At 41.1% G+C, this 14,453-nt stretch overlaps 1 protein-coding gene across 2 annotated transcripts in view; it reads left to right on the forward strand.

Annotated features, from left to right (window-relative positions):
- The first annotated feature begins 10,388 nt into the window (after positions 1 to 10,388).
- The window catches only part of NYAP2 (neuronal tyrosine-phosphorylated phosphoinositide-3-kinase adaptor 2), a 133,021-nt gene continuing 128,956 nt past the window's right edge, over positions 10,389 to 14,453 (forward strand). For both annotated transcript variants that reach the window (XM_008931228.3, XM_018080049.2), the window contains exon 1: positions 10,389 to 10,667. The gene's annotated coding sequence lies outside the window, so the exon portion shown is untranslated. The remainder of the gene's footprint in view (positions 10,668 to 14,453) is intronic.

Raw genomic sequence — 14,453 nt, forward strand, 5'->3', positions numbered from 1 at the left:
TATTTTCCGGATTGGAGTAGTTTAGCAAATACTTGGTCGAATTTAGATGATAAAGAAAAAAACTTTGGTGTTGAACATATGCTAAAAGTAGTGGAATTCTTATATATAGATTGAGTAGAATTGGCATTACATATGTACAAATGGTCTGACCTTCAGCAGCCTCATGAATTCAGGGTACTGTAAATTCAAACAGTCTCTAAAACTAAGGACATCTTTGCATGGCTGCCAGAAAGCAGTGATTGTAGCACTTATGAGCATGGTGGCATTGGTTTGTATACTTATAGACACAGTTTTTCCACCAGCATTTTATCAGCTGTAGTATATAAAATGTGAGTCATTTTCATTTAGTCTAATTAGAGAGTTTGCAAACAGTAATTCCAAACAAAAGCCAGTCACACTGTATTAAACACTTAACTGTGGTGAGCAAGAGTGCAGGTTTTGTTTCTGAAGGGTAGTCTGTGTACAAGAGGTATTTAATTAGTTTTCATCAGCGCTATGGATCCCGTATTTGGGGATTATAAACAAGCCAGGAAAACCTGGCATAGATGAATTGCTGTTAGCAAACTCATTGCTCAAAATAGTGCCAAGATGCATATAGACACTAAACAATACCATCATAAATTTACTGAGAAATCCTGTGGTGAAAATAAGGTTTAAAGTATAGCTTTGGATTCATGCTGCATACATCTCCCTTTTTCCATCTGGATATCAGTTAGAGTTCTTATTCTTCCTCATATGACAGCTCTTTAACTATGTATTGTTGATCATGACCATACTATAAAATGCTTTGGTGTATTTTGAGAGTTGAAAGGACTAACAAATGCAATATATATGAATGTGATACATTTGTAATGAATTTGACACACACACAAAAAAAATGCATTATGGTAGTGTGGAGAACGTGGTTTGACCATAAGGATGCCAGGGGATCTTAAGCTATTAAGGCTGGAGCTTTGTCCTCAATTCACCCTGTCATTTCTAGGTGTTACAGTACGTGGCACCAAATGTACCATGCTGTCTCACATCTAGTGTAAAAAAAAGATGGTATACTGTGAAGTATATTGGGCAAAAGGAATCTGCTGTGAACTGAACCTCACTCTATAATTTTCACAGTGTATATTTAGGACAGGTCTGTGCAATTACTTGGAGTTTTTTGTATATGAAGTATTTGTAACACTGGAAAGAAAAATCCTGCAAAATTATTCAGTGTATTTAGAGTACAGAGTATTTAGTATGACACATTAGCAAACAGGTACTTGGGAGAATTTAATGGCTCGAGATAACTGAGAAATCTATATTTTGCCTCATCGGAGCTGTGTATATGTATTGTGTAAATCCATAGAGGTATATTCAAGGTGATTAGCTAGGATTTAGTTCTGTGTGGGAGTAGGGGGAAAAGGTCTAATGGAAATGTTGACAGACCATTAACTAGAGTATCACTAATGGGTGCTATAATAGAGAGAGATATTTTTAATTGTAAAGGGGTTAATTGGTATTCCTTATTTGCATTCCTTTCTTCCTAAGTGGTGGCAATTTGAGCTTATCCACTGATAGGAATGGGGTTTATACTGATAGAATATGAAGGATCATAATATTTTCTCCAAGAATACAAGTAGGAGGGAAAACCAGAAATATGTTAACTGACATATGATGATTAGACAGCTATAGCTGAGGAGAAAACTGAATTTTTTCTAAGAATTTATTTAGGGAGTGCCTGTAGGAAATTATTGTTTCCACAGTAATTAGAAGAATTCAATTTTTTTGATTTTAATTGTTTTATATCTGAGCATGAAAAAACAGCTTACATTGGTCAAAGTGTTAACTGTGACTTACATGTTGCAAACTTCAACCCTTTTCTCTGTGGAGATAAGGATTTTCTGAATGTAGGAGTGAAGCTACTGGTCTTTCCTTTTGCTCAGTCTGAGGTGGTGAGGGGAATGCTTACACAGCCCATGTCTAGCCACTCAGACACCTAAAATGAGGCTTATTTATGGGAACAAATTGGGCTTCTGTTCCCTGTTGCTCTCAAAGAGGCTTAGTTGGTCCATGACCAGAGGAACAGCTCGGGCTGCCATGTTACCTCTCACTTTCTCACCAGCCTGCTCTGACAATAAAATCTTCCCCTTGTGCTGTTTAACCTTGGATCACTGCACAGGGTTTAAGCCAGGAGCAGCTAATGAGGGCTGGGGGAGCCTGGCCATGTGCCACCACGGCAAGCTGCCTCCACTGACTACTGACTGCATGACAGCCAGTCTCCATTGTCTGCCTGCAGCTCTCCATGCTTGGACTGGGCTCCAGGGGCTGATCATCTCCTCAAGCTGGCTGCCCACAGACCAGAAGGAAGCTTAGAGCCCACCCAGCACCTTACATAGTTACTGCCTCTCCAAGTGTGACTCACTGATTTGGGTGATGTGAACAGCTCAAGGTTACCAGCCTTCCTTGCCACTTAAAATGCCCTGTATGAAGCCTTCCTCTTTGAGGTCATTGCTTCAACTCCAGAGTTAATGAGACAATCTTTGTTTCATTAGGAAAAGCAAACCAAGAAACGAACAGATATCCATGCCTCAGTCTCTTCTGCTGTGGCCATCTCTCTGTTGTCTTGAAGTCATCTTCCTGGCATTCTCAAATTTCCTTTTTTTCTTTTTTTCTTCTTTTCTTCTTCCCCCCCTTTTTTTTTTTGCCTATTTCTCCTTGGTTCTGTTTTTCCCTTGCCTTCACTGAGCTGTGCAAGCTTTCTCATGCTAAAACAGCTTTTTCATCCATATACTTCACTTGCAATCCTGTCTCATCCTAAAGTGTGTAGCAAAAAATATTTCATGTGGATTTTTATGAAGTACTGAAAACAAAAACATTTGAAAAATGATAGAGGTGTGTTGCTTATAAGCCCTAAGTATATTTTATTGTACAAGTAGCATCTTTTCATTTCTTTGTAAAGTTAATGCCTTAAAGAATTCAACCAATAGCAACCATTTACTCTTAAATACCATCTTAACATACACGACACAGCTATGTGTTTTAATAGAGGAATTTACCAATTTGTCAGTCCTAAAGTACGACCTGCAATTTCTTCTCTGAGTCTTTTCATCCTTTCAGTATTTACTGTGCCTTCATGTAGTGATCCAGATGCTTTACTGGTGGAAGTGAATAACTGACTTTCTCTATCTTTGCCCATTTCCTAATGGAATTATGGGACTGATTTGCCTGTAGTGCTGGGGAAAAATTGCAGATTGTATCAGTGAGTGCAGATAGGAGACTTCAAGTTTCAAGGGAGTTTCTCATCTCTCATTCCACAGCCTCTTGTTCTAGACATCATCGTTGGTGCTTTTACAGATTTTGTACTCTGTGGGGTTCCAGGCACCCTTTTTTTCAGAGTTCAGAGATGCTTTGAAGCTCACTGGAACTCCTTGTTCACAGCTGAGTCTCTGAGGAGCTTGGATGAAAGCAAGAAGTTGGCTGTTCCTGAGAGAGACCCAACAGGCCTGCCTTCCATCTGCTGGCCTGTGCTGGGTCTCTTGCTGCCCGCTGATCGCACAGGCAGGGTGGTCCTCTCACAAATAACAACATCCATGTGGTGCCAAAATCCCAGGCGAGTTCTCAGCTTGATCAGCTTCCCAATCTGCTTCGCCACACGGCCCTGTGGCATTTGTGCCAGCATAAGGCCAAAGGAGTAGCTGGGGGTGGGGGAAAAGCAGAGCTGCGTTCTTAGGTTGGTTCTTTTTTAGCTGCAGTGCTGGCTTACACAAATTTGGAATTCCTGGAGATTTTCAAGTGCTCTGGTAAAGCACTTTTCAACTTGCATCCGTGGCCACATTTGTGTACAAACCCTTCTCTGCCTGCCTCAAAGCAACTGAGCGGTTGCATGTGCTTGTCAGAGTTGTGGAGTTTCTAGGGCAGGGAGCACTGCCTGTCAGCTCCCTGACTGCCTGCAGGATTTTCTTTTTTCCTGAGGCTTTAGCAGGCCAAGTCCCAGTGCCACAGCTTCAGCATGTATGCTGCCTGGGCACTGGAGTCACTCAGATTGAAGCTTAAGCTCACTGGTAGTGTCGGTAGCATGAGGACTTTTCACTTCCAAAGTCACGGGGCCACCTTGGCAGAGGGACCATTCTCACGCTGTGAAGTGCCCTCTGCATTGTGTAGGGCAAGGAAGTGATTTGGTTGAAAAGAACCATCCTCTTTGTTTTTGTTTTTTTTTTGGATTGTCCCTCATTCTCACCCAAAATTATTTCTCTTCTGGATCATTTCCATGACCCAGTTCCCTGCAAGGCCTCACAAATAGGAATGAGCAGCAGGGTGGGGAGGCAAAAAACAAGCTTAAACCTTTGTACTCCATAGGAAAAAGAGTACTTCTTTGGGGCTAGAAAATTGAGTCTACTAGAGCAGAAATAGAGCAACCATACTGACACAGCTGGCTTTATCCTGGAATAACAAACCCACCTACTATCCCCTGTATGAGATGAACAGTGAAAGCACAGTTTTGCTAGTACAACTGCATCTATGTTGGGAGATTTTACCAGCATCCACTATGCTATAAATACAGATGTCTGTATATGGGACCTGACCATAGAAATGTATCTTTACCAGCTTTAATTGATTTTAGCTAGGAGCTAACTGGCTCCAGAAGAACTACTTATAGCTTAACATTTCTGTGGAAAATGTACCATTTAGTAATTAATGGGGTTGGAAAGCAGCCAGAATCTTTCAATCTCATCCGGTTTAAGAAAAAAGAATCAATTGACTCTTTTGAATGGTAAATATCATGAAATATTTTACAACAAATCATGGTTTAAAATAGCCCAGTTGCACTAGCTGTCATGTAGGATAAATCACTTGCATCAGGGCATGATCTTTGTGATTTGTGGTCTATGCAAATAAGTGCAGGGTTTTGCTCCATATTTTGTATTCAGGCAAAGTTCCCCGTGGACTTCAATGGGAATTTTGCCTAAGCAATAACAGTAAAATTGGTCCCATGTGAAAAAAATTGATCACTGGGGAAAATTAAGAGATTTTTCTTAAAGGCACAGATGGCAGTTAAGCATTTAACTTTAATTGGCTTTTCACATGAGTAGGGACCCCTCTACTGTTTTACCTTTAGAAGAATCCTCCTCAGAACTCTGAAGAGAGAAATGTGCATGATGGTTGTGGGAGGGATAGAACCAGTGTGCTGCAGGGAAGTGAAAGAGTTCTGTTCTACAGAGGGATGTGAAATAGCTGAAACAAATGCTGAGATTAAGTAATGAGAGCTTCCTTTACTCTCATTGTGTGGGTAGTTTTACTTGTTATTGCAGCAGTGTGTGTGTGAGGAGTGAGAGAGGGGCAAAAGGAGTCAAATGTGGATGGGAAAGGGAGCAACTGCAGAACTCTCAGGGTTTTAAGAATGCTTGAGGGGAAAAGGTGCAAACATTAAGGCTTATCTAGGGCATGGCACGAAATTATTTGGGAAAAGCAACCTTGAAGGCTCAACTTATTTCAGCATGTCATGTTGAAAATTAATTGCAAATAGATCGTTAAGTGTTCACTGAGCTTAGCATGATGGTAGGTGGGTACTAAGAGCATGAACAAACAAAATCTGAGACAGTTTCTTAAGGTCAAGGTTATGGTGAGCACTGTGCTTGGGTTTGGATGTAGTTTGTTTTCTATACACTTTCCTCGAATTAACCCACTTCTATTTAAAAATATTTATTAACTCAAGTTTAAATCCAAATAAAAATCTAAGGAGATTTTGTTTTCATTTGGTGCTAAAGGCACATCACAGTGATTACTAAACAGACTTAGAATGAAGCACAGGTAAGACTGTCATTGAAAATTTCACTTGCCTCACACGTGAGACGATGATAGTCTCTGTGAGAAAACTATTGTTTTATTGTGAAATTAAGACACTTAAATGGGTCCTAGTGGTTGGGAGTGACTAGAACCAGATGGTAGGTGCTAGAATCAAGAAAAGCTGAATGCAACTTCTGGAAAGGTCAAGAATAATAGCAAGGTCTAGGCTAAGAGATGTGGCCAGGGGTCAGGCAATAAATCCGTACTACAATGGGTATGAAGTGGTGAGAGCAATTGCAGACTGGCAGCAATAAAAATTAAGAGCCAGGACTAAGCACATAGGAAACAGGAAAGAACAATCGAAGCTAAGGAGGCAGAGTAAAGGAGAAATAAGCAAACCAAGTTTAAGTTAGCTTAGCCAAGCAACTTGTTAATCAGCCAAAGTCAGCATCTTGATGGCCTTGTATTTTTAAGTGTGGGTAAACTGCCCACCCTTAGCTTCCACTGTGATGATTCTGGCTTGGTGAACCTTTGGTCTTGGCAAAACCTGACTGATAGGAACCCTGTCTCATTTGGCTGCTGCATGGACAGGTCTTGTTCAGTAGTCTCTCTATTCCAATTCACTGGGACGAGGAGTTTGGGTGCAGGAATGTAAGTTCATATAATTCTCCCCTTGGTTAGGTGTCAGGAATCTCCAGGTTTAAGTCCTCAATTTCTGGTTTTTATTTCAGATTTTTTTAGCCCCTGTGGAATCTCCATTCTTAGAGCTCTTCATCTATGGCCTGCTGGTCAGATATAAAAATCTGTCATGGAACTGCCTTCTCTGCAGAAGCTTTAGATGATGTCTGGAGTGGTGCATTCAAAGAGAAGAAACCTGTCCTTTTTGAGCCTCATAAACATAAATAATTACATAACAGTCCCTGCATCAAGTCAGGTGTTACTAGGTTCAGGCCTGGAAATGTGGGGCTTCCTTTTCCTGGGGAGCCTTCCTTCTCCATTCACAAACCAGGACAGAGACTGAGTCACTGGCACTGAACTCCAATCCATTTGTCCTCAAGCTTCCCTTCAGGGACAGGCGGACTGTTGTTCTCAGTCAATAAGTGGTCTGTTAGCATCTTAAATGAATATTCTCCTCCTCTTGAAAACCCTTTGTCTCTCCACTGCCTGCAGTCTTGAGCCCTGCAAATCCTGAGCATGTCAATTGAGCCTGAAAGGGCTCCTCATCCCCTGGACAAAGAAGCCTCCTGCAGCAGTCTGCCCTCTCCTTGTTATATACTGTGTGCTCCAGCCTCCTCACAGCCAGGTAGAGGCTGGGGTATCCCACAACTCGTCTAAGACTGAGTAGTTACCAGTGTGCAGCTCCACATTGTTCATCTTCTCTTTTCCTGGTGTGCAAATGCCAGCCACAGGTCAAAGTGACAGCTCTCTCTCTGTCTGTATATTTGTTATATATGTGAGCATGTACATACACATACATAAATGAAGTAGGTTAATCGATGTGCTATGTAATGAAGCTTTGCACGAGTTTTTCAGAAATTCAAAGCGAATGCGAGTAATCTACGTCTACTGGAGTTATGTGTTTGTAAGCTCCAGGAAGGATGTGGAGCAAAGGAGATGGGGAGAGGGGATTCACAGCTACTGTGAGGAATGAATGGTTCTCCACTGGTAGCTCTTTGGAGGCCAGGAAGCAACATGAGAACACAGGTAATAATTTGTGGAGGTGCATAGATTTGTACTGATTAGGATTCTTTCATAACCTAGGAGTGAAAGCCAGTCATGGCTTCTTTAGGGTTGTCATTAAACGTGTTTAGGGGTGATCATAGCACTATGCTGTAAGAAATTTGGGAATAGAAATGAAGAACATAAAACATGCTACCTGAATTTTTGTCCAGCCCTTCTGTTGTTCACACAGGAAGTGCCATGAACAATTCTGTAGGTGCTTTTTCCTGGCTTGATGTTATCTGACTATGGAAGCAAATAAGAGACTTTTGTGTGTGATAACCAGGAATGGAACTGCCAGCCTTGCAGAGGTCGTGATATAATCCCAGTGCCCTTTCCATAGTGCTATTGGGAAAAAAAAATGGACATTTCCTCCCACAGCTGATGGAGATATAGTCCACAGTAACCCTGGTGCAAGAACAATAAATGTGGACACTCCCTAAGGTGTAATACCATATATAGTCTAGAAGATGATTGTATATAAGTAAGTTCAATTGCTGGGATGAACCATGTGGTGAAGACATAACCAAGTGTTTCACACTTTCAGATTAAAATTACTAGTTCTTCAAGTTGCTTATGAAGTTGCAATGACTTTACAGTAATATTTTTGTGAAAGTAACTTGGAAACAAATTTGACTGCAGTTTCGCTGTTTTCAGTGCATGATTTGGGGCAGAGTTAGGGTCCTGGAGAAGTACTGGAAAAAAAGAGGATATCATGTGACAGGAATCTCCAGTTGATCAAAATGAAAGAATTCCCCAATCACCACATGGTCACAACTGCTTTTAAGGTATCCTTCAAGGAAGGAAAAAATCAGAAGCAGAGCTGCAGGCTTGCCTCTGGGCTAGGAAAAGAACTCTCTTCCCAGGACTGCCTCCAGTTCTACATTCTAGGTATTTCCCTTCCAGGTCTTTTTTCCTGACACAAAGGAAAACCCTCCATATCTTCAAGCCCTATTTTTCTGACTTTGTAACCCTTCTTAAGAGTAACCCTTTTGAAACGGTCTCTTGGAGATGTAATGTGGAAGTTTCAGTGTCCTGTTTCACAGAGTGGCAAGAGGTGTGCTGGGACACGCAACTATTACAGTGAACAGGGAATGAATTACTAATGAATATGAGAGACAGTTTTAGAATCAGGCTTTCTTCAGGTTTTGCTTTCAATGTGTGAAGGTGGTCGCCATGTTTTGCAATGGGTCTTGGTGGCTATCTTGAAGGCTGTTGAATGTGAGGTAATATTGATATTCCAGCTGGGGGGAAACAAATCTGCAGGAAGTTCTCCTGTGCTCTGTAGGCAGGGTCTTATTTTGTATTGCACAGCTTTTCATGCATTACTTTTGAAAGCATTTCCTTCCGTGACTATAATTCCTGTTATTAGTTTTAGAAATAAATTCAACTGCTATCATAACATCAGAATCAAGGTTTATGCTGGAGAAAAATATGCCTGTAACTTAAGAAAGGAGAAAGAATCAAATAGCATTTAACAATGGGGTAACACAATCTGTGCACATTCAGCCATCACTCCTTTCCTGGCTTTGGCACAGGGAGTGAATGCTTTTGCTTTGTGTCCAGGCTGCAGGTTTGGGGGAGAGAAAGCAAAACTGCACATACTCTGCAAGGAGGAGCTATAACGTAGATTGATCCAGTTCAGAAGAAAGGAAATGTTTTCTTCCAAACCATTACACAAATTCTGGATGAGCATTAAACTGTGTAGTTTCACCCTGAATGCTTTTCAAACAGAATGCTTCTTTCCGGAGTGTGCATATCAATATAAGTAAAACGGCATAAATGTCACGCTCAGTCTGTCCGAGCGGCGTAGTTTTGTTCTCGTGCAATGGGAGCAGGTGGTGGGAGGTTGTTTTGATGGGTTGAGAAGCTCCTCCCCTCCTTCCCCAAGCAGCAGCAATCTCATCTGCGTCAGCAGTAATTGTGTGCCTTGCACTGCTTTTCAGTGAGGGTGAGTGCAAAAGATACATCAATATGAGGTATCAGACTGAGGCGTAGATGTTCCTTTTAAGTGGCTGCTCATTTCCTTGAGCCATAATATGGGCTAAAGGTTAACTTACACAATCTCCGTGGAAGAACAATTTCTCTTTTTTGGGAAGGGAGAAGGAGGGGGAAAAGGGCGTTGTTTCATATCCTTTCCCACCTATAGACTCCATGTGATGTACAGTGCTGCTCATGCAGATTTTTTTTTTTACCCCCCACTGGATTATTTGCTAATCAGACTTCAGTGCAGTGGAGATAAGAGCGAGACTGTTGCCTAGCTCCCGAGCCCGGAGCCAGGACCGCCGCCGCCGCTCCGCCGTCCCGCCTCTCCATGGGCCCGGCGCGGCGGAGCTGTCCGAGGTGCTAGGATGATGCTGGCTGCGCGGGGGGTCAGGGCAGCCGGATTGCAGCAGGAGAGGAGCCCCACAGTCCTGCTGGCACCCGAAGGTAGGCTTGCTCTTTGTTTGAGAATTCCTGATTAATCAACAACAGCACCAACAGAGTCAGGCAGCCGGTGAGAGCAAGCCTGCCTGTAGTCACGGGGGAGAGAGAGACGATGCCACAAGCCAGACTGCTTCAGACCTTCTGTATTGAGTGGCAATGAGCGAGCGAGCGTCTTTCCTTGCTGCAAGAAGCCATTTGGATAGGATATTTGCTCTTCCTTATATTCCTTTCTTTTTGTCTCCACGGAACATATTCAAATGAGGCACCTTAGAAATCTCTGTGTTAGTGCATATGATGGTGCTGTAATCGTCTGTGTTGTAAAGTGGGCAAAAATCATCCAGTTTCTTCTCTGCTGGACCTCAAAGCAGGGTGTTGTTTATACCCTCCCATTATCCATACCCTCTCTTCTCTGAATGTGGATTTAAAGAAGCAAACACTTGTCTTTTCTTTCCACTGCGTTGTTTGTTTTTTTTTTTTTTTTCAAAGCCAAACTTTCCATGCCATTTTAATCATATGCTAAGAAGATCTGTAACATAACACATTGACTTGTAGTGATGTCGAATTCTACAATCTGGGCAATTCTGCCAGCAAGATTTAATGCACTTTAACTGAAGAAAAAACTGAGCCTAACTGAAAATCTGTTTCTTATGGTGCTGAAATATCCCTTCCGACTGCACTGAGGTAACCACAGGAAAGGGCTTTTACAGGCAAAAGTCACCTTTGATTATTGCACTTAGTGGTCCCCGTGGACTTAGATTTTGGTACGTACATATTTTAATACATCCTATGAGCATGCTAATGAAATATGGTGCTAATTAGAATGAAAAAATAATATTACGAAGTGAAATAATGAATAGTCAGAATGCATAATGAGGTTGCATGTATTTTTAGACTGTATTAATCAAGCCATTGCTAAACTAAAGGCCGAAGTCTATTTGACTGGTTTTGTGTACTTCACGTGTTGATTGTGCTTGTAATAGAGACGTTTTGTAGCTGAATTTTTTTTGTTTGTAAAAAGCCCTGTTAAATAATTAAAACCATTCTTTTATATTTTCTGATTAATTAATTGAAATAATTTCCAACATCTATGATAGTTACTTATCAGACCTGCTGTACCATTAATATTTTACAGCATATGAACATGATGCTGGTGTAGTGAAATCTCCATTTCATTTTCTTAAAGAGGAGGAAAAAATAAGTCCGTCAGCAAGAAGCTTGTGATTTCTTCTGAGTTCATATGCACTCCTGTTTGCACACAGAATGTCTGTGTATATGTCTGTGTGTTGTGTGATTTTATTTCTTCTTGTTGTTTATAAGTCTTCTGCATCATATTGGGAAGTAAAATGTCATAATTGCACTTAAGTGTTGGCCATTCTGAACCTAGGTTTGTAATTGTCCAATACCCATGTGGTTAGGAGGATGCCTCGTTTTCCTCAGGGGATAAAAGTAATAAAAGTGATGCTGTATTGCAAAGTAAACAACAGCTTTTTATGTCCTGGAGTCATAGAGGAGTCATTGTAAGCAAAGACCTTTTTCCTTTTCAAGAGGCATCTGCAAGGGAGCCAAAATTCCAGTCTCAGGGTATTTTTTTTTGCTTCTTAAAACTATAGGGAACACAACTCTTCCATAGGAGGAATAGAACATCTATAGAAATGGACTATTTCTTTAAATCCATCCAGTAGCATTCGCAGTCTACTGAAGGAGAGTCTTTTAACCTCTTGAAGTGAAGGGCTCAGCACTACTTAGCTTCAGTGATTTTGCCCAGGTGCTAGAGCTCATGCTGTGCAGTACAATGAGGACTGGGTATATAATCTGTCCCAGTCAAAATATAAAACGTATTTTGTACTTTTGAATAATGGCAGTGGTTCTTTGGTTCTTTTTTTCAAAATATGTGCATATATAGTTGTCAAATGACACACAATAGGAAACTTGCAGCCAGTTTCAGAAGGTCTTTCCTCTTTGACATTGGAATTTAATGCGTCACCGTGTGTGAAAACAGTAAAGCCATCTCATTGTTAGGAATGAGCAGGGGATGCAACTCTAAGAAGCATGTCTTAGCAATTTGTATCATCACATTCAAGTGCTTGGATATTTCAAATCTCACTTGATATAAGGCACAGTTATGATAAGAGTTCTGCAAACTAGTCTCTAGTATATTTTTACATCACCAAATTTTTGTTGGTCACAGCAAAAGTATTTTTTTGTACATCCAATACCATTAGGTCCTTATTAGTGCTGCTGTGGTCAGCAGTTTGTGAAAACTGGATATGGCTGGCCTGTCTACTTTGCTCTTATTTTCTTGCAAGCAACTAGAATGCAACAGCTCAAACTCGAGGGTTGATAGGCTGATTAACATCCTTGATTTGTGCAGAATCCTTCTAATATACTGAATTTAGTGGAGGGAGTTGATAGGTAATGTGAAAGCAGATGTGTTTTCAAGGAGATGAAGCAGTATTTGGGAGGGAATCAGGCAGGACTGGAGAGGTGTGTAGTAGGTCTTGATAAATTAGATATTGGATTCAGGACTCTGGGCAACTCCCCACTTGCTATTCCAGGCTCTGTTCTCCTGCGTTAAAATTAAAAAAAAAAAAAATCCCTCTGCTTTGGAAGAAGGCAATCAGTGCCTTTGTCATTACTTCAAAAAGCTCCTTCAGTTTAATGTCAGCATTGCCAATTTTCAACGCAGCACAGCTGCAGCTTATGGCTGTCAAGCAAACTGAAAAGCAACTGATATTTTGGGGATCCTCATGTGAATAAGAAGGAGAATGCCATGTCTGAATCTTCACGTGTGTAGCACTGCTTGGATACTGTGATATTGGGTCGATTACTCCTCATATTCTGAAATCAATATTTTTGCACACTGATCATATGAAAAGGAGGAGCTTTGGGACCGAGAATGTTGTATATTTGGGATCAGAGCAAACAGTTAAATTAGAAGTAGGGTATGCAACAGTCTTGTGAAACACAATGCATTTATGCTCCCATAGAAACTGTGTCTGAATCAATACAATGATCTTGAATTTAGTTATGTAAATATTTCTAAGCAAACCAGGAAGGGGACTGCTTGCCCTTGCCAGTAAACCAGATGCACTGGCAGGAAAGGAAAAAAAATCATCTTTCTTGCTTTACTCCTCCCATGCTGACAGCTGAAAGCACGAGCCAGGGCAGTGTGAGCTGCTCTGTGCTCCTTTGCCAGTGTCCCTCTGATTTGGGGGTACCTGGAGGGGCAAGTGTCAGTGAGTATGAAGGGGTGTGATTGTGTTTTTTCTCTCAGAGAGGTTTCACATCGTGTTAGTTTGACCTTTAAGAAGCAAAGTGAACATGACTGAGAACTCCTTCTTTGTCTCCATGTGCTCAGGTGAATTTTCAAAGATGTTCATGTTCAGTGAACACTCAGAACCAAGTTCCTCCAAACAATTTTTGTTGACCTTGTAGTTTGTTGACTTCCAACAGCTGAATTCCAGTGCTTTTCCTCTGCCCTGCTGTCTCCTTTTGTTCCTTCACAATGAGGAGGAGAAAAAGGAGTGTCTAAACAATTTTTCAAATGGTGCAACTCCTAGTTAGAATATTCCAGGGCTGCTTGATTTCAGAAAAAAAAAAAAATGCACAGAAAGCAATTTGATTGCAAATACTTAGGTGACTCTGTATGGCACTTGTCACTGACTAACAAAATCCCTGACCACAGTGTGCATGGTAGGGGCACCAGAATGGTGGTGCCTCACCTACAGCTTGCATTACTTATTTAGCAACTTGCATTTGCATAGTTTTAATCAAATATAAATGTACTCCAGCACAACACTTGCCTGTACTTGTGTCTGCCCTGGCAGATGGTTAGGAATTGCTCACTGCCTGAGTTTACAAGTCAGCAGAACCTTTGATCAAAGGTTGATCAGTGCTGTCTGCCATTTTCCAAGGAGGGGGACAGCAGGCACTGCATGGGACTCCATGGGCCACATGTATTGGTTGCAGCTTATTGCAGTTGTTATGCACATTTATTAGGGTAACATGGTATCTCTGCAGTGGCATTAATACCTGTAAATAAAATTGGTCCTAGTGTGCCTCGTAAGGAATGCTAATACTATAAAAATGTTTACAGTAATTAGTTAAGCTTTTTGCATTTTTAATCCCTGTTTAAGTATAGTATGCACAACTGTAAATTATTAGTAAATGCAGTGAGGCTGTAAAATACCATGCATGCAGGAGGTACAGGGGGTTTGGTCCAGAAAATGCTTGCTTGCTTGCACAGAGGCTCTTTGGAGTTGGTGCCATATGTGCAGGTTTAAGGTTCTGAAATATGTGTTTTCCCCAGCTACTTCCAGGAAGTACCCCAAACTGAATTTGGTGTTATGAGTGTGCAAGCATCACAGTCATGGGAGGAGCTCAATAGCTACAGTTGCTCAGTATGGTTGCAGGATTGGACCTCAGTTAGGACAAAGAATATATCTTGGTCTATCTATTAAACAGTGTGTAAGTTTTGTCATTCTACATGAATTTAGTAATAGGAAACATCAGCAATAAACTAGCACATAAAGAATCTCATCAGCACA

This window comes from Manacus vitellinus, unplaced genomic scaffold, assembly GCF_001715985.3.
Source record: "Manacus vitellinus isolate BGI_N305 unplaced genomic scaffold, ASM171598v3 scaffold_49_pilon, whole genome shotgun sequence".
Taxonomy (NCBI): domain Eukaryota; kingdom Metazoa; phylum Chordata; class Aves; order Passeriformes; family Pipridae; genus Manacus; species Manacus vitellinus.